Raw genomic sequence first — 21,409 nt, 5'->3', positions numbered from 1 at the left:
GAGGTATTTTCAAAATCTAAGAAAGAGGACAAGAACCAGGCCGGTGAGGGAAGCAGGCCCAAATTTCAGAGTCTCTGCTCAAAGCACAGAAAATCAAAAAGGTGGACAGTTCCCATGCGTCTGTCTGGGAATATGCAAATTCTTTTCTGTACACACCTCAGCTCATTAGGAGGCGTTGCGGCTGCTGGGCAAGGGGAACGGGAAGCGTGCATCAGGCTTTAGGTGAAGTGGCACTGTAGGACTTTTGTCCCCCAGCGATTTTACGCTTTCCACACCATCCTTCCAATCGTTAGGCTGTGAGCCACCACTGTGCTCTGCACATAGCCATGCACTTTAAGTCCCTTTTTCGCACGTACTTTCATTAAACCTGAATATAGAAGTATATATCTGTCTAGGCTAGAGGCACATGAAACAGGACTGGCGTGCCGCTTCAAGTGTACCTGAGAGGAATCTGACTCAGGATTGGCCACCCTCTCAGGGCACCGACTCAGGATTGGCCAACCTCTATGGGGCACCTCTAACATGCACAAATAACGGGCAAGCCCTATGAAAAGCACAGCGTGAGTCTAGGTGCCACCTTGAAAAAGGAGGGTGACGTCTGGCCTCTGACAGCAGGAATATTAAGAGAGGAGAAAACATACTGCCTGCTATCGTGAAATTCCAAGATAGTCACGAAAAGCAATCTCATGCACTGCACAAGCTCTTTCCCATGATGCACCTCTCCTGCACTCTGTCGATGCAAATGAGCAAGCAGAGAGTTCAGGAATAAAACACCTAAGCTCATGTCCCCAAAAAACAGCAGCAGACAACTCGCAGATATATTCACCAATTTCTAATGCTTTTCTTTTAAACACACGATAAACAGCCTCACCTGTGGTAAGGCTTAAAAAAATTGAATAAACTCGTAAATGTTCCTCTCCACGGAAATCTTTAGTAAAAGGCGAAAGATTTTTTCGTTTTGAAGAGAAACCAGAGTAAGTTAGAATATGGCTCTCTGGGGGTAAGTGGCACCACATCAAAGACCCCGTCATTGCGAGGGTGAGGACCTGAGAGGTATTTTTAGGCTCTAAGAAAGAGGACAAGAACCAGGCCAGTGAGGGAAGCAGGCCCAATTTTCAGAGTCTCTGCTCAAAGCACAGAAAATCAAAAAGGTGGACAGTTCCCATGCGTCTGTCTGGAAATATGCAAATTCTTTTCTGTACACACCTCAGCTCATTAGGAGGCGTTGCGGCTGCTGGGCAAGGGGAACGGGAAGCGTGCATCAGGCTTTAGGTGAAGTGACACTGTAGGACTTTTGTCCCCCAGCGATTTTACGCTTTCCACACCATCCTTCCAATCGATAGGCTGTGAGCCACCACTGTGCTCTGCACATAGCCATGCACTTTAAGTCCCTTTTTCGCATGTACTTTCATTAAACCTGAATATAGAAGTATATATCTGTCTAGGCTAGAGGCACATGAAACAGGACTGGCGTGCCGCTTCAAGTGTACCTGAGAGGAATCTGACTCAGGATTGGCCACCCTCTCAGGGCACCGACTCAGGATTGGCCAACCTCTATGGGGGACCTCTAACGGGCACAAATAATGGGCAAGCCCTATGAAAAGCACAGCGTGAGTCTAGGTGCCACCTTGAAAAAGGAGGGCGACGTCTGGCCTCTGACAGCAGGAATATTAAGAGAGGAGAAAACATACTGCCTGCTATCGTGAAATTCCAAGATAGTCACGAAAAGCAATCTCATGCACTGTACAAGCTCTTTCCCATGATGCACCTCTCCTGCACTCTGTCTATGCAAATGAGCAAGCAGAGAGTTCAGGAATAAAACACCTAAGCTCATGTCCCCAAAAAACAGCAGCAGACAACTGGCAGATATTCCCCAATTTCTAATGCTTTTCTTTTAAACACACGATAAACAGCCTCACCTGTGGTAAGGCTTAAAAAAATTGAATAACCTCGTAAATGTTCCTCTCCACGGAAATCTTTAGTAAAAGGCGAAAGATTTTTTCGTTTTGAAGAGAAACCAGAGTAAGTTAGAATATGGCTCTCTGGGGGTAAGTGGCACCACATCAAAGACCCCGTCATTGCGAGGGTGAGGACCTGAGAGGTATTTTTAGGCTCTAAGAAAGAGGACAAGAACCAGGCCAGTGAGGGAAGCAGGCCCAATTTTCAGAGTCTCTGCTCAAAGCACAGAAAATCAAAAAGGTGGACAGTTCCCATGCGTCTGTCTGGAAATATGCAAATTCTTTTCTGTACACACCTCAGCTCATTAGGAGACGTTGCGGCTGCTGGGCAAGGGGAACGGGAAGCGTGCATCAGGCTTTAGGTGAAGTGACACTGTAGGACTTTTGTCCCCCAGCGATTTTACGCTTTCCACACCATCCTTCCAATCGATAGGCTGTGAGCCACCACTGTGCTCTGCACATAGCCATGCACTTTAAGTCCCTTTTTCGCACGTACTTTCATTAAACCTGAATATAGAAGTATATATCTGTCTAGGCTAGAGGCACATGAAACAGGACTGGCGTGCCGCTTCAAGTGTACCTGAGAGGAATCTGACTCAGGATTGGCCACCCTCTCAGGGCACCGACTCAGGATTGGCCAACCTCTATGGGGCACCTCTAACGGGCACAAATAATGGGCAAGCCCTATGAAAAGCACAGCGTGAGTCTAGGTGCCACCTTGAAAAAGGAGGGCGACGTCTGGCCTCTGACAGCAGGAATATTAAGAGAGGAGAAAACATACTGCCTGCTATCGTGAAATTCCAAGATAGTCACGAAAAGCAATCTCATGCACTGTACAAGCTCTTTCCCATGATGCACCTCTCCTGCACTCTGTCTATGCAAATGAGCAAGCAGAGAGTTCAGGAATAAAACACCTAAGCTCATGTCCCCAAAACACAGCAGCAGACAACTGGCAGATATTCCCCAATTTCTAATGCTTTTCTTTTAAACACACGATAAACATCCTCACCTGTGGTAAGGCTTAAAAAAATTGAATAAACTCGTAAATGTTCCTCTCCACGGAAATCTTTAGTAAAAGGCGAAAGATTTTTTCGTTTTGAAGAGAAACCAGAGTAAGTTAGAATATGGCTCTCGGGGGGTAAGTGGCACCACATCAAAGACCCCGTCATTGCAAGGGTGAGGACCTGAGAGGTATTTTCAAAATCTAAGAAAGAGGACAAGAACCAGGCCGGTGAGGGAAGCAGGCCCAAATTTCAGAGTCTCTGCTCAAAGCACAGAAAATCAAAAAGGTGGACAGTTCCCATGCGTCTGTCTGGGAATATGCAAATTCTTTTCTGTACACACCTCAGCTCATTAGGAGGCGTTGCGGCTGCTGGGCAAGGGGAACGGGAAGCGTGCATCAGGCTTTAGGTGAAGTGGCACTGTAGGACTTTTGTCCCCCAGCGATTTTACGCTTTCCACACCATCCTTCCAATCGTTAGGCTGTGAGCCACCACTGTGCTCTGCACATAGCCATGCACTTTAAGTCCCTTTTTCGCACGTACTTTCATTAAACCTGAATATAGAAGTATATATCTGTCTAGGCTAGAGGCACATGAAACAGGACTGGCGTGCCGCTTCAAGTGTACCTGAGAGGAATCTGACTCAAGATTGGCCACCCTCTCAGGGCACCGACTCAGGATTGGCGAACCTCTATGGGGCACCTCTAACATGCACAAATAACGGGCAAGCCCTATGAAAAGCACAGCGTGAGTCTAGGTGCCACCTTGAAAAAGGAGGGTGACGTCTGGCCTCTGACAGCAGGAATATTAAGAGAGGAGAAAACATACTGCCTGCTATCGTGAAATTCCAAGATAGTCACGAAAAGCAATCTCATGCACTGCACAAGCTCTTTCCCATGATGCACCTCTCCTGCACTCTGTCTATGCAAATGAGCAAGCAGAGAGTTCAGGAATAAAACACCTAAGCTCATGTCCCCAAAAAACAGCAGCAGACAACTCGCAGATATTCCCCAATTTCTAATGCTTTTCTTTTAAACACACGATAAACAGCCTCACCTGTGGTAAGGCTTAAAAAAATTGAATAAACTCGCAAATGTTCCTCTCCACGGAAATCTTTAGTAAAAGGCGAAAGAATTTTTTTCGTTTTGAAGAGAAACCAGAGTAAGTTAGAATATGGCTCTCTGGGGGTAAGTGGCACCACATCAAAGACCCCGTCATTGCGAGGGTGAGGACCTGAGAGGTATTTTCAAAATCTAAGAAAGAGGACAAGAACCAGGCCGGTGAGGGAAGCAGGCCCAAATTTCAGAGTCTCTGCTCAAAGCACAGAAAATCAAAAAGGTGGACAGTTCCCATGCGTCTGTCTGGGAATATGCAAATTCTTTTCTGTACACACCTCAGCTCATTAGGAGGCGTTGCGGCTGCTGGGCAAGGGGAACGGGAAGCGTGCATCAGGCTTTAGGTGAAGTGGCACTGTAGCTTTTGTCCCCCAGCGATTTACGCTTTCCACACCATCCTTCCAATCGTTAGGCTGTGAGCCACCACTGTGCTCTGCACATAGCCATGCACTTTAAGTCCTTTTTCGCAGTACTTTCATTAAACCTGAATATAGAAGTATATATCTGTCTAGGCTAGAGGCACATGAAACAGGACTGGCGTGCCGCTTCAAGTGTACCTGAGAGGAATCTGACTCAGGATTGGCCACCCTCTCAGGGCACCGACTCAGGATTGGCCAACCTCTATGGGGCACCTCTAACATGCACAAATAACGGGCAAGCCCTATGAAAAGCACAGCGTGAGCTAGGTGCCACCTTGAAAAAGGAGGGTGACGTCTGGCCTCTGACAGCAGGAATATTAAGAGAGAGAAAACATACTGCCTGCTATCGTGAAATTCCAAGATAGTCACGAAAAGCAATCTCATGCACTGCACAAGCTCTTTCCCATGATGCACCTCTCCCTGCACTCTGTCGATGCAAATGAGCAAGCAGAGAGTCAGGAATAAAACACCTAAGCTCTGTCCCCAAAAAACAGCAGCAGACAACTCGCAGATATATTCACCAATTTCTAATGCTTTTCTTTTAAACACACGATAAACAGGCCCTCACATGTGGTAAGGCTTAAAAAATTGAATAAACTCATAAATGTTCCTCTCCACGGAAATCTTTAGTAAAAGGCAAAAGATTTTTTTCGTTTTGAAGAGAAACCAGAGTAAGTTAGAATATGGCTCTCTGGGGGTAAGTGGCACCACCTCAAAGACCCCGTCATGCGAGGGTGAGGACCTGAGAGGTATTTTTAGGCTCTAAGAAAGAGGACAAGAACCAGGCCAGTGAGGGAAGCAGGCCCAATTTTCAGAGTCTCTGCTCAAAGCACAGAAAATCAAAAAGGTGGACAGTTCCCATGCGTCTGTTCTGGAAATATGCAAATTCTTTTCTGTACACACCTCAGCTCATTAGGAGACGTTGCGGCTGCTGGGCAAGGGGAACGGGAAGCGTGCATCAGGCTTTAGGTGAAGTGACACTGTAGGACTTTTGTCCCCCAGCGATTTTACGCTTTCCACACCATCCTTCCAATTGATAGGCTGTGAGCCACCACTGTGCTCTGCACATAGCCATGCACTTTAAGTCCCTTTTTCGCATGTACTTTCATTAAACCTGAATATAGAAGTATATATCTGTCTAGGCTAGAGGCACATGAAACAGGACTGGCGTGCCGCTTCAAGTGTACCTGAGAGGAATCTGACTCAGGATTGGCCACCCTCTCAGGGCACCGACTCAGGATTGGCCAACCTCTATGGGGCACCTCTAACGGGCACAAATAATGGGCAAGCCCTATGAAAAGCACAGCGTGAGTCTAGGTGCCACCTTGAAAAAGGAGGGCGACGTCTGGCCTCTGACAGCAGGAATATTAAGAGAGGAGAAAACATACTGCCTGCTATCGTGAAATCCAAGATAGTCACGAAAAGCAATCTCATGCACTGTACAAGCTCTTTCCCATGATGCACCTCTCCTGCACTCTGTCTATGCAAATGAGCAAGCAGAGAGTTCAGGAATAAAAACACCTAAGCTCATGTCCCCAAAAAACAGCAGCAGACAACTGGCAGATATTCCCCAATTTCTAATGCTTTTCTTTAAACACCGATAAACAGCCTCACCTGTGGTAAGGCTTAAAAAAATTGAATAACCTCGTAAATGTTCCTCTCACGGAAATCTTTAGTTAAAGGCGAAAGATTTTTTCGTTTTGAAGAGACACCAGAGTAAGTTAGAATATGGCTCTCTGGGGTAAGTGGCACCACATCAAAAGACCCCGTCATTGCGAGGGTGAGGACCTGAGAGGTATTTTTAGGCTCTAAGAAAGAGGACAAGAACCAGGCCAGTGAGGGAAGCAGGCCCAATTTTCAGAGTCTCTGCTCCAAGCACAGAAAATCAAAAAGGTGGACAGTTCCCATGCGTCTGTCTGGAAATATGCAAATTCTTTTCTGTACACACCTCAGCTCATTAGGAGACGTTGCGGATGCTGGGCAAGGGGAACGGGAAGCGTGCATCAGGCTTTAGGTGAAGTGACACTGTAGGACTTTTTGTCCCCCAGCGATTTTACGCTTTCCACACCATCCTTTCCAATCGATATGCTGTGAGCCACCACTGTGCTCTGCACATAGCCATGCACTTTAAGTCCCTTTTTCGCACGTACTTTCATTAAACCTGAATATAGAAGTATATATTGTCTAGGCTAGAGGCACATGAAACAGGACTGGCGTGCCGCTTCAAGTGTACCTGAGAGGAATCTGACTCAGGATTGGCCACCTCTCAGGGCACCGACTCAGGATGGCCAACCTCTATGGGGCACCTCTAACGGGCACAAATAATGGGCAAGCCTATGAAAAGCACAGCGTGAGTCTAGGTGCCACCTTGAAAAAGGAGGGCGACGTCTGGCCTCTGACAGCAGGAATATAAGAGAGGAGAAAACATACTGCCTGCTATCGTGAAATTCCAAGATAGTCACGAAAAGCAATCTCATGCACTGTACAAGCTCTTTCCCATGATGCACCTCTCCTGCACTCTGTCTATGCAAATGAGCAAGCAGAGAGTTCAGGAATAAAACACCTAATGCTCATGTCCCCAAAAAACAGCAGCAGACAACTGGCAGATATTCCCCAATTCTAATGCTTTCCTTTTAAACACACGATAAACATCCTCACCTGTGGTAAGGCTTATAAAAATTGAATAAACTCGTAAATGTTCCTCTCCACGGAAATCTTTAGTAAAAGGCGAAAGATTTTTTCGTTTTGAAGAGAAACCAGAGTAAGTTAGAATATGGCTCTCGGGGGGTAAGTGGCACCACATCAAAGACCCCGTCATTGCGAGGGTGAGGACCTGAGAGGTATTTTCAAAATCTAAGAAAGAGGACAAGAACCAGGCCGGTGAGGGAAAGCAGGCCCAAATTTCAGAGTCTCTGCTCAAAGCACAGAAAATCAAAAAGGTGACAGTTCCCATGCGTCTGTCTGGGAATATGCAAATTCTTTTCTGTACACACCTCAGCTCATTAGGAGGCGTTGCGGCTGCTGGGCAAGGGGAACGGGAAGCGTGCATCAGGCTTTAGGTGAAGTGGCACTGTAGGACTTTTGTCCCCCAGCGATTTTACGCTTTCCACACCATCCTTCCAATCGTTAGGCTGTGAGCCACCACTGTGCTCTGCACATAGCCATGCACTTTAAGTCCCTTTTTCGCACGTACTTTCATTAAACCTGAATATAGAAGTATATATCTGTCTAGGCTAGAGGCACATGAAACAGGACTGGCGTGCCGCTTCAAGTGTACCTGAGAGGAATCTGACTCAGGATTGGCCACCCTCTCAGGGCACCGACTCAGGATTGGCCAACCTCTATGGGGCACCTCTAACATGCACAAATAACGGGCAAGCCCTATGAAAAGCACAGCGTGAGTCTAGGTGCCACCTTGAAAAAGGAGGGTGACGTCTGGCCTCTGACAGCAGGAATATTAAGAGAGGAGAAAACATACTGCCTGCTATCGTGAAATTCCAAGATAGTCACGAAAAGCAATCTCATGCACTGCACAAGCTCTTTCCCATGATGCACCTCTCCTGCACTCTGTCGATGCAAATGAGCAAGCAGAGAGTTCAGGAATAAAACACCTAAGCTCATGTCCCCAAAAAACAGCAGCAGACAACTCGCAGATATATTCACCAATTTCTAATGCTTTTCTTTTAAACACACGATAAACAGCCTCACCTGTGGTAAGGCTTAAAAAAATTGAATAAACTCGTAAATGTTCCTCTCCACGGAAATCTTTAGTAAAAGGCGAAAGATTTTTTCGTTTTGAAGAGAAACCAGAGTAAGTTAGAATATGGCTCTCTGGGGGTAAGTGGCACCACATCAAAGACCCCGTCATTGCGAGGGTGAGGACCTGAGAGGTATTTTTAGGCTCTAAGAAAGAGGACAAGAACCAGGCCAGTGAGGGAAGCAGGCCCAATTTTCAGAGTCTCTGCTCAAAGCACAGAAAATCAAAAAGGTGGACAGTTCCCATGCGTCTGTCTGGAAATATGCAAATTCTTTTCTGTACACACCTCAGCTCATTAGGAGGCGTTGCGGCTGCTGGGCAAGGGGAACGGGAAGCGTGCATCAGGCTTTAGGTGAAGTGACACTGTAGGACTTTTGTCCCCCAGCGATTTTACGCTTTCCACACCATCCTTCCAATCGATAGGCTGTGAGCCACCACTGTGCTCTGCACATAGCCATGCACTTTAAGTCCCTTTTTCGCACGTACTTTCATTAAACCTGAATATAGAAGTATATATCTGTCTAGGCTAGAGGCACATGAAACAGGACTGGCGTGCCGCTTCAAGTGTACCTGAGAGGAATCTGACTCAGGATTGGCCACCCTCTCAGGGCACCGACTCAGGATTGGCCAACCTCTATGGGGCACCTCTAACATGCACAAATAACGGGCAAGCCCTATGAAAAGCACAGCGTGAGTCTAGGTGCCACCTTGAAAAAGGAGGGTGACGTCTGGCCTCTGACAGCAGGAATATTAAGAGAGGAGAAAACATACTGCCTGCTATCGTGAAATTCCAAGATAGTCACGAAAAGCAATCTCATGCACTGCACAAGCTCTTTCCCATGATGCACCTCTCCTGCACTCTGTCGATGCAAATGAGCAAGCAGAGAGTTCAGGAATAAAACACCTAAGCTCATGTCCCCAAAAAACAGCAGCAGACAACTCGCAGATATATTCACCAATTTCTAATGCTTTTCTTTTAAACACACGATAAACAGCCTCACCTGTGGTAAGGCTTAAAAAAATTGAATAAACTCATAAATGTTCCTCTCCACGGAAATCTTTAGTAAAAGGCAAAAGATTTTTTCGTTTTGAAGAGAAACCAGAGTAAGTTAGAATATGGCTCTCTGGGGGTAAGTGGCACCACATCAAAGACCCCGTCATTGCGAGGGTGAGGACCTGAGAGGTATTTTTAGGCTCTAAGAAAGAGGACAAGAACCAGGCCAGTGAGGGAAGCAGGCCCAATTTTCAGAGTCTCTGCTCAAAGCACAGAAAATCAAAAAGGTGGACAGTTCCCATGCGTCTGTCTGGAAATATGCAAATTCTTTTCTGTACACACCTCAGCTCATTAGGAGACGTTGCGGCTGCTGGGCAAGGGGAACGGGAAGCGTGCATCAGGCTTTAGGTGAAGTGACACTGTAGGACTTTTGTCCCCCAGCGATTTTACGCTTTCCACACCATCCTTCCAATTGATAGGCTGTGAGCCACCACTGTGCTCTGCACATAGCCATGCACTTTAAGTCCCTTTTTCGCATGTACTTTCATTAAACCTGAATATAGAAGTATATATCTGTCTAGGCTAGAGGCACATGAAACAGGACTGGCGTGCCGCTTCAAGTGTACCTGAGAGGAATCTGACTCAGGATTGGCCACCCTCTCAGGGCACCGACTCAGGATTGGCCAACCTCTATGGGGCACCTCTAACGGGCACAAATAATGGGCAAGCCCTATGAAAAGCACAGCGTGAGTCTAGGTGCCACCTTGAAAAAGGAGGGCGACGTCTGGCCTCTGACAGCAGGAATATTAAGAGAGGAGAAAACATACTGCCTGCTATCGTGAAATTCCAAGATAGTCACGAAAAGCAATCTCATGCACTGTACAAGCTCTTTCCCATGATGCACCTCTCCTGCACTCTGTCTATGCAAATGAGCAAGCAGAGAGTTCAGGAATAAAACACCTAAGCTCATGTCCCCAAAAAACAGCAGCAGACAACTGGCAGATATTCCCCAATTTCTAATGCTTTTCTTTTAAACACACGATAAACAGCCTCACCTGTGGTAAGGCTTAAAAAAATTGAATAACCTCGTAAATGTTCCTCTCCACGGAAATCTTTAGTAAAAGGCGAAAGATTTTTTCGTTTTGAAGAGACACCAGAGTAAGTTAGAATATGGCTCTCTGGGGGTAAGTGGCACCACATCAAAGACCCCGTCATTGCGAGGGTGAGGACCTGAGAGGTATTTTTAGGCTCTAAGAAAGAGGACAAGAACCAGGCCAGTGAGGGAAGCAGGCCCAATTTTCAGAGTCTCTGCTCAAAGCACAGAAAATCAAAAAGGTGGACAGTTCCCATGCGTCTGTCTGGAAATATGCAAATTCTTTTCTGTACACACCTCAGCTCATTAGGAGACGTTGCGGATGCTGGGCAAGGGGAACGGGAAGCGTGCATCAGGCTTTAGGTGAAGTGACACTGTAGGACTTTTGTCCCCCAGCGATTTTACGCTTTCCACACCATCCTTCCAATCGATATGCTGTGAGCCACCACTGTGCTCTGCACATAGCCATGCACTTTAAGTCCCTTTTTCGCACGTACTTTCATTAAACCTGAATATAGAAGTATATATCTGTCTAGGCTAGAGGCACATGAAACAGGACTGGCGTGCCGCTTCAAGTGTACCTGAGAGGAATCTGACTCAGGATTGGCCACCCTCTCAGGGCACCGACTCAGGATTGGCCAACCTCTATGGGGCACCTCTAACGGGCACAAATAATGGGCAAGCCCTATGAAAAGCACAGCGTGAGTCTAGGTGCCACCTTGAAAAAGGAGGGCGACGTCTGGCCTCTGACAGCAGGAATATTAAGAGAGGAGAAAACATACTGCCTGCTATCGTGAAATTCCAAGATAGTCACGAAAAGCAATCTCATGCACTGTACAAGCTCTTTCCCATGATGCACCTCTCCTGCACTCTGTCTATGCAAATGAGCAAGCAGAGAGTTCAGGAATAAAACACCTAAGCTCATGTCCCCAAAAAACAGCAGCAGACAACTGGCAGATATTCCCCAATTTCTAATGCTTTCCTTTTAAACACACGATAAACATCCTCACCTGTGGTAAGGCTTATAAAAATTGAATAAACTCGTAAATGTTCCTCTCCACGGAAATCTTTAGTAAAAGGCGAAAGATTTTTTCGTTTTGAAGAGAAACCAGAGTAAGTTAGAATATGGCTCTCGGGGGGTAAGTGGCACCACATCAAAGACCCCGTCATTGCGAGGGTGAGGACCTGAGAGGTATTTTCAAAATCTAAGAAAGAGGACAAGAACCAGGCCGGTGAGGGAAGCAGGCCCAAATTTCAGAGTCTCTGCTCAAAGCACAGAAAATCAAAAAGGTGGACAGTTCCCATGCGTCTGTCTGGGAATATGCAAATTCTTTTCTGTACACACCTCAGCTCATTAGGAGGCGTTGCGGCTGCTGGGCAAGGGGAACGGGAAGCGTGCATCAGGCTTTAGGTGAAGTGGCACTGTAGGACTTTTGTCCCCCAGCGATTTTACGCTTTCCACACCATCCTTCCAATCGTTAGGCTGTGAGCCACCACTGTGCTCTGCACATAGCCATGCACTTTAAGTCCCTTTTTCGCACGTACTTTCATTAAACCTGAATATAGAAGTATATATCTGTCTAGGCTAGAGGCACATGAAACAGGACTGGCGTGCCGCTTCAAGTGTACCTGAGAGGAATCTGACTCAGGATTGGCCACCCTCTCAGGGCACCGACTCAGGATTGGCCAACCTCTATGGGGCACCTCTAACATGCACAAATAACGGGCAAGCCCTATGAAAAGCACAGCGTGAGTCTAGGTGCCACCTTGAAAAAGGAGGGTGACGTCTGGCCTCTGACAGCAGGAATATTAAGAGAGGAGAAAACATACTGCCTGCTATCGTGAAATTCCAAGATAGTCACGAAAAGCAATCTCATGCACTGCACAAGCTCTTTCCCATGATGCACCTCTCCTGCACTCTGTCGATGCAAATGAGCAAGCAGAGAGTTCAGGAATAAAACACCTAAGCTCATGTCCCCAAAAAACAGCAGCAGACAACTCGCAGATATATTCACCAATTTCTAATGCTTTTCTTTTAAACACACGATAAACAGCCTCACCTGTGGTAAGGCTTAAAAAAATTGAATAAACTCGTAAATGTTCCTCTCCACGGAAATCTTTAGTAAAAGGCGAAAGATTTTTTCGTTTTGAAGAGAAACCAGAGTAAGTTAGAATATGGCTCTCTGGGGGTAAGTGGCACCACATCAAAGACCCCGTCATTGCGAGGGTGAGGACCTGAGAGGTATTTTTAGGCTCTAAGAAAGAGGACAAGAACCAGGCCAGTGAGGGAAGCAGGCCCAATTTTCAGAGTCTCTGCTCAAAGCACAGAAAATCAAAAAGGTGGACAGTTCCCATGCGTCTGTCTGGAAATATGCAAATTCTTTTCTGTACACACCTCAGCTCATTAGGAGGCGTTGCGGCTGCTGGGCAAGGGGAACGGGAAGCGTGCATCAGGCTTTAGGTGAAGTGACACTGTAGGACTTTTGTCCCCCAGCGATTTTACGCTTTCCACACCATCCTTCCAATCGATAGGCTGTGAGCCACCACTGTGCTCTGCACATAGCCATGCACTTTAAGTCCCTTTTTCGCACGTACTTTCATTAAACCTGAATATAGAAGTATATATCTGTCTAGGCTAGAGGCACATGAAACAGGACTGGCGTGCCGCTTCAAGTGTACCTGAGAGGAATCTGACTCATGATTGGCCACCCTCTCAGGGCACCGACTCAGGATTGGCCAACCTCTATGGGGCACCTCTAACGGGCACAAATAACGGGCAAGCCCTATGAAAAGCACAGCGTGAGTCTAGGTGCCACCTTGAAAAAGGAGGGTGACGTCTGGCCTCTGACAGCAGGAATATTAAGAGAGGAGAAAACATACTGCCTGCTATCGTGAAATTCCAAGATAGTCACGAAAAGCAATCTCATGCACTGCACAAGCTCTTTCCCATGATGCACCTCTCCTGCACTCTGTCTATGCAAATGAGCAAGCAGAGAGTTCAGGAATAAAACACCTAAGCTCATGTCCCCAAAAAACAGCAGCAGACAACTCGCAGATATTCCCCAATTTCTAATGCTTTTCTTTTAAACACACGATAAACAGCCTCACCTGTGGTAAGGCTTAAAAAAATTGAATAAACTCGTAAATGTTCCTCTCCACGGAAATCTTTAGTAAAAGGCGAAAGAATTTTTTCGTTTTGAAGAGAAACCAGAGTAAGTTAGAATATGGCTCTCTGGGGGTAAGTGGCACCACATCAAAGACCCCGTCATTGCGAGGGTGAGGACCTGAGAGGTATTTTCAAAATCTAAGAAAGAGGACAAGAACCAGGCCGGTGAGGGAAGCAGGCCCAAATTTCAGAGTCTCTGCTCAAAGCACAGAAAATCAAAAAGGTGGACAGTTCCCATGCGTCTGTCTGGGAATATGCAAATTCTTTTCTGTACACACCTCAGCTCATTAGGAGGCGTTGCGGCTGCTGGGCAAGGGGAACGGGAAGCGTGCATCAGGCTTTAGGTGAAGTGGCACTGTTTGACTTTTGTCCCCCAGCGATTTTACGCTTTCCACACCATCCTTCCAATCGTTAGGCTGTGAGCCACCACTGTGCTCTGCACATAGCCATGCACTTTAAGTCCCTTTTTCGCACGTACTTTCATTAAACCTGAATATAGAAGTATATATCTGTCTAGGCTAGAGGCACATGAAACAGGACTGGCGTGCCGCTTCAAGTGTACCTGAGAGGAATCTGACTCAGGATTGGCCACCCTCTCAGGGCACCGACTCAGGATTGGCCAACCTCTATGGGGCACCTCTAACATGCACAAATAACGGGCAAGCCCTATGAAAAGCACAGCGTGAGTCTAGGTGCCACCTTGAAAAAGGAGGGTGACGTCTGGCCTCTGACAGCAGGAATATTAAGAGAGGAGAAAACATACTGCCTGCTATCGTGAAATTCCAAGATAGTCACGAAAAGCAATCTCATGCACTGTACAAGCTCTTTCCCATGATGCACCTCTCCTGCACTCTGTCTATGCAAATGAGCAAGCAGAGAGTTCAGGAATAAAACACCTAAGCTCATGTCCCCAAAAAACAGCAGCAGACAACTGGCAGATATTCCCCAATTTCTAATGCTTTTCTTTTAAACACACGATAAACAGCCTCACCTGTGGTAAGGCTTAAAAAAATTGAATAACCTCGTAAATGTTCCTCTCCACGGAAATCTTTAGTAAAAGGCGAAAGAATTTTTTCGTTTTGAAGAGAAACCAGAGTAAGTTAGAATATGGCTCTCTGGGGGTAAGTGGCACCACATCAAAGACCCCGTCATTGCGAGGGTGAGGACCTGAGAGGTATTTTTAGGCTCTAAGAAAGAGGACAAGAACCAGGCCAGTGAGGGAAGCAGGCCCAATTTTCAGAGTCTCTGCTCAAAGCACAGAAAATCAAAAAGGTGGACAGTTCCCATGCGTCTGTCTGGAAATATGCAAATTCTTTTCTGTACACACCTCAGCTCATTAGGAGGCGTTGCGGCTGCTGGGCAAGGGGAACGGGAAGCGTGCATCAGGCTTTAGGTGAAGTGACACTGTAGGACTTTTGTCCCCCAGCGATTTTACGCTTTCCACACCATCCTTCCAATCGATAGGCTGTGAGCCACCACTGTGCTCTGCACATAGCCATGCACTTTAAGTCCCTTTTTCGCACGTACTTTCATTAAACCTGAATATAGAAGTATATATCTGTCTAGGCTAGAGGCACATGAAACAGGACTGGCGTGCCGCTTCAAGTGTACCTGAGAGGAATCTGACTCATGATTGGCCACCCTCTCAGGGCACCGACTCAGGATTGGCCAACCTCTATGGGGCACCTCTAACGGGCACAAATAACGGGCAAACCCTATGAAAAGCACAGCGTGAGTCTAGGTGCCACCTTGAAAAAGGAGGGTGACGTCTGGCCTCTGACAGCAGGAATATTAAGAGAGGAGAAAACATACTGCCTGCTATCGTGAAATTCCAAGATAGTCACGAAAAGCAATCTCATGCACTGCACAAGCTCTTTCCCATGATGCACCTCTCCTGCACTCTGTCTATGCAAATGAGCAAGCAGAGAGTTCAGGAATAAAACACCTAAGCTCATGTCCCCAAAAAACAGCAGCAGACAACTCGCAGATATTCCCCAATTTCTAATGCTTTTCTTTTAAACACACGATAAACAGCCTCACCATTGGTAAGGCTTAAAAAAATTGAATAAACTCGTAAATGTTCCTCTCCACGGAAATCTTTAGTAAAAGGCGAAAGAATTTTTTCGTTTTGAAGAGAAACCAGAGTAAGTTAGAATATGGCTCTCTGGGGGTAAGTGGCACCACATCAAAGACCCCGTCATTGCGAGGGTGAGGACCTGAGAGGTATTTTCAAAATCTAAGAAAGAGGACAAGAACCAGGCCGGTGAGGGAAGCAGGCCCAAATTTCAGAGTCTCTGCTCAAAGCACAGAAAATCAAAAAGGTGGACAGTTCCCATGCGTCTGTCTGGGAATATGCAAATTCTTTTCTGTACACACCTCAGCTCATTAGGAGGCGTTGCGGCTGCTGGGCAAGGGGAACGGGAAGCGTGCATCAGGCTTTAGGTGAAGTGGCACTGTTTGACTTTTGTCCCCCAGCGATTTTACGCTTTCCACACCATCCTTCCAATCGTTAGGCTGTGAGCCACCACTGTGCTCTGCACATAGCCATGCACTTTAAGTCCCTTTTTCGCACGTACTTTCATTAAACCTGAATATAGAAGTATATATCTGTCTAGGCTAGAGGCACATGAAACAGGACTGGCGTGCCGCTTCAAGTGTACCTGAGAGGAATCTGACTCAGGATTGGCCACCCTCTCAGGGCACCGACTCAGGATTGGCCAACCTCTATGGGGCACCTCTAACATGCACAAATAACGGGCAAGCCCTATGAAAAGCACAGCGTGAGTCTAGGTGCCACCTTGAAAAAGGAGGGTGACGTCTGGCCTCTGACAGCAGGAATATTAAGAGAGGAGAAAACATACTGCCTGCTATCGTGAAATTCCAAGATAGTCACGAAAAGCAATCTCATGCACTGTACAAGCTCTTTCCCATGATGCACCTCTCCTGCACTCTGTCTATGCAAATGAGCAAGCAGAGAGTTCAGGAATAAAACACCTAAGCTCATGTCCCCAAAAAACAGCAGCAGACAACTGGCAGATATTCCCCAATTTCTAATGCTTTTCTTTTAAACACACGATAAACAGCCTCACCTGTGGTAAGGCTTAAAAAAATTGAATAACCTCGTAAATGTTCCTCTCCACGGAAATCTTTAGTAAAAGGCGAAAGAATTTTTTCGTTTTGAAGAGAAACCAGAGTAAGTTAGAATATGGCTCTCTGGGGGTAAGTGGCACCACATCAAAGACCCCGTCATTGCGAGGGTGAGGACCTGAGAGGTATTTTTAGGCTCTAAGAAAGAGGACAAGAACCAGGCCAGTGAGGGAAGCAGGCCCAATTTTCAGAGTCTCTGCTCAAAGCACAGAAAATCAAAAAGGTGGACAGTTCCCATGCGTCTGTCTGGAAATATGCAAATTCTTTTCTGTACACACCTCAGCTCATTAGGAGACGTTGCGGCTGCTGGGCAAGGGGAACGGGAAGCGTGCATCAGGCTTTAGGTGAAGTGACACTGTAGGACTTTTGTCCCCCAGCGATTTTACGCTTTCCACACCATCCTTCCAATTGATAGGCTGTGAGCCACCACTGTGCTCTGCACATAGCCATGCACTTTAAGTCCCTTTTTCGCATGTACTTTCATTAAACCTGAATATAGAAGTATATATCTGTCTAGGCTAGAGGCACATGAAACAGGACTGGCGTGCCGCTTCAAGTGTACCTGAGAGGAATCTGACTCAGGATTGGCCACCCTCTCAGGGCACCGACTCAGGATTGGCCAACCTCTATGGGGCACCTCTAACGGGCACAAATAATGGGCAAGCCCTATGAAAAGCACAGCGTGAGTCTAGGTGCCACCTTGAAAAAGGAGGGCGACGTCTGGCCTCTGACAGCAGGAATATTAAGAGAGGAGAAAACATACTGCCTGCTATCGTGAAATTCCAAGATAGTCACGAAAAGCAATCTCATGCACTGTACAAGCTCTTTCCCATGATGCACCTCTCCTGCACTCTGTCTATGCAAATGAGCAAGCAGAGAGTTCAGGAATAAAACACCTAAGCTCATGTCCCCAAAAAACAGCAGCAGACAACTGGCAGATATTCCCCAATTTCTAATGCTTTTCTTTTAAACACACGATAAACAGCCTCACCTGTGGTAAGGCTTAAAAAAATTGAATAACCTCGTAAATGTTCCTCTCCACGGAAATCTTTAGTAAAAGGCGAAAGATTTTTTCGTTTTGAAGAGAAACCAGAGTAAGATAGAATATGGCTCTCTGGGGGTAAGTGGCACCACATCAAAGACCCCGTCATTGCGAGGGTGAGGACCTGAGAGGTATTTTCAAAATCTAAGAAAGAGGACAAGGACCAGGCCGGTGAGGGAAGCAGGCCCAAATTTCAGAGTCTCTGCTCAAAGCACAGAAAATCAAAAAGGTGGACAGTTCCCATGAGTCTGTCTGGGAATATGCAAATTCCTTTCTGTACACACCTCAGCTCATTAGGAGGCATTGCGGCTGCTGGGCAAGGGGAACGGGAAGAGTGCATCAGGCTTTAGGTGAAGTGGCACTGTAGGACTTTTGTCCCCCAGCGATTTTACGCTTTCCACACCATCCTTCCAATCGTTAGGCTGTGAGCCACCACTGTGCTCTGCACATAGCCATGCACTTTAAGTCCCTTTTTCGCACGTACTTTCATTAAACCTGAATATAGAAGTATATATCTGTCTAGGCTAGAGGCACATGAAACAGGACTGGCGTGCCGCTTCAAGTGTACCTGAGAGGAATCTGACTCAGGATTGGCCACCCTCTCAGGGCACCGACTCAGGATTGGCCAACCTCTATGGGGCACCTCTAACGGGCACAAATAATGGGCAAGCCCTATGAAAAGCACAGCGTGAGTCTAGGTGCCACCTTGAAAAAGGAGGGCGACGTCTGGCCTCTGACAGCAGGAATATTAAGAGAGGAGAAAACATACTGCCTGCTATCGTGAAATTCCAAGATAGTCACGAAAAGCAATCTCATGCACTGTACAAGCTCTTTCCCATGATGCACCTCTCCTGCACTCTGTCTATGCAAATGAGCAAGCAGAGAGTTCAGGAATAAAACACCTAAGCTCATGTCCCCAAAAAACAGCAGCAGACAACTGGCAGATATTCCCCAATTTCTAATGCTTTTCTTTTAAACACACGATAAACAGCCTCACCTGTGGTAAGGCTTAAAAAAATTGAATAACCTCGTAAATGTTCCTCTCCACGGAAATCTTTAGTAAAAGGCGAAAGATTTTTTCGTTTTGAAGAGAAACCAGAGTAAGTTAGAATATGGCTCTCTGGGGGTAAGTGGCACCACATCAAAGACCCCGTCATTGCGAGGGTGAGGACCTGAGAGGTATTTTTAGGCTCTAAGAAAGAGGACAAGAACCAGGCCAGTGAGGGAAGCAGGCCCAATTTTCAGAGTCTCTGCTCAAAGCACAGAAAATCAAAAAGGTGGACAGTTCCCATGCGTCTGTCTGGAAATATGCAAATTCTTTTCTGTACACACCTCAGCTCATTAGGAGGCGTTGCGGCTGCTGGGCAAGGGGAACGGGAAGCGTGCATCAGGCTTTAGGTGAAGTGACACTGTAGGACTTTTGTCCCCCAGCGATTTTACGCTTTCCACACCATCCTTCCAATCGATAGGCTGTGAGCCACCACTGTGCTCTGCACATAGCCATGCACTTTAAGTCCCTTTTTCGCACGTACTTTCATTAAACCTGAATATAGAAGTATATATCTGTCTAGGCTAGAGGCACATGAAACAGGACTGGCGTGCCGCTTCAAGTGTACCTGAGAGGAATCTGACTCATGATTGGCCACCCTCTCAGGGCACCGCCTCAGGATTGGCCAACCTCTATGGGGCACCTCTAACGGGCACAAATAACGGGCAAACCCTATGAAAAGCACAGCGTGAGTCTAGGTGCCACCTTGAAAAAGGAGGGTGACGTCTGGCCTCTGACAGCAGGAATATTAAGAGAGGAGAAAACATACTGCCTGCTATCGTGAAATTCCAAGATAGTCACGAAAAGCAATCTCATGCACTGCACAAGCTCTTTCCCATGATGCACCTCTCCTGCACTCTGTCTATGCAAATGAGCAAGCAGAGAGTTCAGGAATAAAACACCTAAGCTCATGTCCCCAAAAAACAGCAGCAGACAACTCGCAGATATTCCCCAATTTCTAATGCTTTTCTTTTAAACACACGATAAACAGCCTCACCTGTGGTAAGGCTTAAAAAAATTGAATAAACTCGTAAATGTTCCTCTCCACGGAAATCTTTAGTAAAAGGCGAAAGAATTTTTTCGTTTTGAAGAGAAACCAGAGTAAGTTAGAATATGGCTCTCTGGGGGTAAGTGGCACCACATCAAAGACCCCGTCATTGCGAGGGTGAGGACCTGAGAGGTATTTTCAAAATCTAAGAAAGAGGACAAGAACCAGGCCGGTGAGGGAAGCAGGCCCAAATTTCAGAGTCTCTGCTCAAAGCACAGAAAATCAAAAAGGTGGACAGTTCCCATGCGTCTGTCTGGGAATATGCAAATTCTTTTCTGTACACACCTCAGCTCATTAGGAGGCGTTGCGGCTGCTGGGCAAGGGGAACGGGAAGCGTGCATCAGGCTTTAGGTGAAGTGGCACTGTTTGACTTTTGTCCCCCAGCGATTTTACGCTTTCCACACCATCCTTCCAATCGTTAGGCTGTGAGCCACCACTGTGCTCTGCACATAGCCATGCACTTTAAGTCCCTTTTTCGCACGTACTTTCATTAAACCTGAATATAGAAGTATATATCTGTCTAGGCTAGAGGCACATGAAACAGGACTGGCGTGCCGCTTCAAGTGTACCTGAGAGGAATCTGACTCAGGATTGGCCACCCTCTCAGGGCACCGACTCAGGATTGGCCAACCTCTATGGGGCACCTCTAACATGCACAAATAACGGGCAAGCCCTATGAAAAGCACAGCGTGAGTCTAGGTGCCACCTTGAAAAAGGAGGGTGACGTCTGGCCTCTGACAGCAGGAATATTAAGAGAGGAGAAAACATACTGCCTGCTATCGTGAAATTCCAAGATAGTCACGAAAAGCAATCTCATGCACTGTACAAGCTCTTTCCCATGATGCACCTCTCCTGCACTCTGTCTATGCAAATGAGCAAGCAGAGAGTTCAGGAATAAAACACCTAAGCTCATGTCCCCAAAAAACAGCAGCAGACAACTGGCAGATATTCCCCAATTTCTAATGCTTTTCTTTTAAACACACGATAAACAGCCTCACCTGTGGTAAGGCTTAAAAAAATTGAATAACCTCGTAAATGTTCCTCTCCACGGAAATCTTTAGTAAAAGGCGAAAGAATTTTTTCGTTTTGAAGAGAAACCAGAGTAAGTTAGAATATGGCTCTCTGGGGGTAAGTGGCACCACATCAAAGACCCCGTCATTGCGAGGGTGAGGACCTGAGAGGTATTTTTAGGCTCTAAGAAAGAGGACAAGAACCAGGCCAGTGAGGGAAGCAGGCCCAATTTTCAGAGTCTCTGCTCAAAGCACAGAAAATCAAAAAGGTGGACAGTTCCCATGCGTCTGTCTGGAAATATGCAAATTCTTTTCTGTACACACCTCAGCTCATTAGGAGGCGTTGCGGCTGCTGGGCAAGGGGAACGGGAAGCGTGCATCAGGCTTTAGGTGAAGTGACACTGTAGGACTTTTGTCCCCCAGCGATTTTACGCTTTCCACACCATCCTTCCAATCGATAGGCTGTGAGCCACCACTGTGCTCTGCACATAGCCATGCACTTTAAGTCCCTTTTTCGCACGTACTTTCATTAAACCTGAATATAGAAGTATATATCTGTCTAGGCTAGAGGCACATGAAACAGGACTGGCGTGCCGCTTCAAGTGTACCTG

At 46.7% G+C, this 21,409-nt stretch overlaps 20 non-coding genes across 20 annotated transcripts; all 20 read right to left on the bottom strand.

Annotated features, from left to right (window-relative positions):
• Nucleotides 1-863: 863 nt before the first annotated feature.
• Nucleotides 864-978, bottom strand: LOC144801266 (U5 spliceosomal RNA). Its single transcript, XR_013605122.1, has one exon. It is a non-coding gene; the product is annotated as a U5 spliceosomal RNA (small nuclear RNA).
• Nucleotides 979-1,911: 933 nt separating this feature from the next.
• On the bottom strand, nucleotides 1,912-2,026 carry LOC144800623 (U5 spliceosomal RNA). Its single transcript, XR_013604515.1, has one exon. It is a non-coding gene; the product is annotated as a U5 spliceosomal RNA (small nuclear RNA).
• Nucleotides 2,027-2,959: 933 nt separating this feature from the next.
• LOC144800459 (U5 spliceosomal RNA) lies at nucleotides 2,960-3,074 on the bottom strand. Its single transcript, XR_013604360.1, has one exon. It is a non-coding gene; the product is annotated as a U5 spliceosomal RNA (small nuclear RNA).
• A 933-nt stretch (nucleotides 3,075-4,007) lies between these two features.
• LOC144801027 (U5 spliceosomal RNA) lies at nucleotides 4,008-4,124 on the bottom strand. Its single transcript, XR_013604904.1, has one exon. It is a non-coding gene; the product is annotated as a U5 spliceosomal RNA (small nuclear RNA).
• A 930-nt stretch (nucleotides 4,125-5,054) lies between these two features.
• LOC144801022 (U5 spliceosomal RNA) lies at nucleotides 5,055-5,168 on the bottom strand. Its single transcript, XR_013604899.1, has one exon. It is a non-coding gene; the product is annotated as a U5 spliceosomal RNA (small nuclear RNA).
• A 931-nt stretch (nucleotides 5,169-6,099) lies between these two features.
• LOC144801086 (U5 spliceosomal RNA) lies at nucleotides 6,100-6,213 on the bottom strand. The gene has a single exon (XR_013604962.1). It is a non-coding gene; the product is annotated as a U5 spliceosomal RNA (small nuclear RNA).
• A 930-nt stretch (nucleotides 6,214-7,143) lies between these two features.
• On the bottom strand, nucleotides 7,144-7,258 carry LOC144800523 (U5 spliceosomal RNA). The gene has a single exon (XR_013604419.1). It is a non-coding gene; the product is annotated as a U5 spliceosomal RNA (small nuclear RNA).
• A 935-nt stretch (nucleotides 7,259-8,193) lies between these two features.
• LOC144801255 (U5 spliceosomal RNA) lies at nucleotides 8,194-8,308 on the bottom strand. The gene has a single exon (XR_013605111.1). It is a non-coding gene; the product is annotated as a U5 spliceosomal RNA (small nuclear RNA).
• Nucleotides 8,309-9,243: 935 nt separating this feature from the next.
• LOC144800644 (U5 spliceosomal RNA) lies at nucleotides 9,244-9,358 on the bottom strand. Its single transcript, XR_013604535.1, has one exon. It is a non-coding gene; the product is annotated as a U5 spliceosomal RNA (small nuclear RNA).
• Nucleotides 9,359-10,291: 933 nt separating this feature from the next.
• On the bottom strand, nucleotides 10,292-10,406 carry LOC144800893 (U5 spliceosomal RNA). Its single transcript, XR_013604774.1, has one exon. It is a non-coding gene; the product is annotated as a U5 spliceosomal RNA (small nuclear RNA).
• A 933-nt stretch (nucleotides 10,407-11,339) lies between these two features.
• On the bottom strand, nucleotides 11,340-11,454 carry LOC144800522 (U5 spliceosomal RNA). The gene has a single exon (XR_013604418.1). It is a non-coding gene; the product is annotated as a U5 spliceosomal RNA (small nuclear RNA).
• A 935-nt stretch (nucleotides 11,455-12,389) lies between these two features.
• LOC144801244 (U5 spliceosomal RNA) lies at nucleotides 12,390-12,504 on the bottom strand. The gene has a single exon (XR_013605099.1). It is a non-coding gene; the product is annotated as a U5 spliceosomal RNA (small nuclear RNA).
• A 933-nt stretch (nucleotides 12,505-13,437) lies between these two features.
• Nucleotides 13,438-13,553, bottom strand: LOC144800947 (U5 spliceosomal RNA). Its single transcript, XR_013604825.1, has one exon. It is a non-coding gene; the product is annotated as a U5 spliceosomal RNA (small nuclear RNA).
• A 933-nt stretch (nucleotides 13,554-14,486) lies between these two features.
• Nucleotides 14,487-14,602, bottom strand: LOC144801018 (U5 spliceosomal RNA). Its single transcript, XR_013604895.1, has one exon. It is a non-coding gene; the product is annotated as a U5 spliceosomal RNA (small nuclear RNA).
• A 933-nt stretch (nucleotides 14,603-15,535) lies between these two features.
• On the bottom strand, nucleotides 15,536-15,651 carry LOC144800929 (U5 spliceosomal RNA). Its single transcript, XR_013604808.1, has one exon. It is a non-coding gene; the product is annotated as a U5 spliceosomal RNA (small nuclear RNA).
• A 933-nt stretch (nucleotides 15,652-16,584) lies between these two features.
• LOC144801017 (U5 spliceosomal RNA) lies at nucleotides 16,585-16,700 on the bottom strand. Its single transcript, XR_013604894.1, has one exon. It is a non-coding gene; the product is annotated as a U5 spliceosomal RNA (small nuclear RNA).
• A 933-nt stretch (nucleotides 16,701-17,633) lies between these two features.
• On the bottom strand, nucleotides 17,634-17,748 carry LOC144800622 (U5 spliceosomal RNA). Its single transcript, XR_013604514.1, has one exon. It is a non-coding gene; the product is annotated as a U5 spliceosomal RNA (small nuclear RNA).
• Nucleotides 17,749-18,681: 933 nt separating this feature from the next.
• On the bottom strand, nucleotides 18,682-18,796 carry LOC144800620 (U5 spliceosomal RNA). The gene has a single exon (XR_013604512.1). It is a non-coding gene; the product is annotated as a U5 spliceosomal RNA (small nuclear RNA).
• Nucleotides 18,797-19,729: 933 nt separating this feature from the next.
• Nucleotides 19,730-19,845, bottom strand: LOC144800946 (U5 spliceosomal RNA). Its single transcript, XR_013604824.1, has one exon. It is a non-coding gene; the product is annotated as a U5 spliceosomal RNA (small nuclear RNA).
• A 933-nt stretch (nucleotides 19,846-20,778) lies between these two features.
• Nucleotides 20,779-20,894, bottom strand: LOC144801016 (U5 spliceosomal RNA). The gene has a single exon (XR_013604893.1). It is a non-coding gene; the product is annotated as a U5 spliceosomal RNA (small nuclear RNA).
• Between the last annotated feature and the right edge of the window lie 515 nt (nucleotides 20,895-21,409).

This window comes from Lissotriton helveticus, chromosome 12 (assembly GCF_964261635.1).
Source record: "Lissotriton helveticus chromosome 12, aLisHel1.1, whole genome shotgun sequence".
Taxonomy (NCBI): domain Eukaryota; kingdom Metazoa; phylum Chordata; class Amphibia; order Caudata; family Salamandridae; genus Lissotriton; species Lissotriton helveticus.
This window is presented reverse-complemented; position numbering and strand designations above follow the sequence as displayed.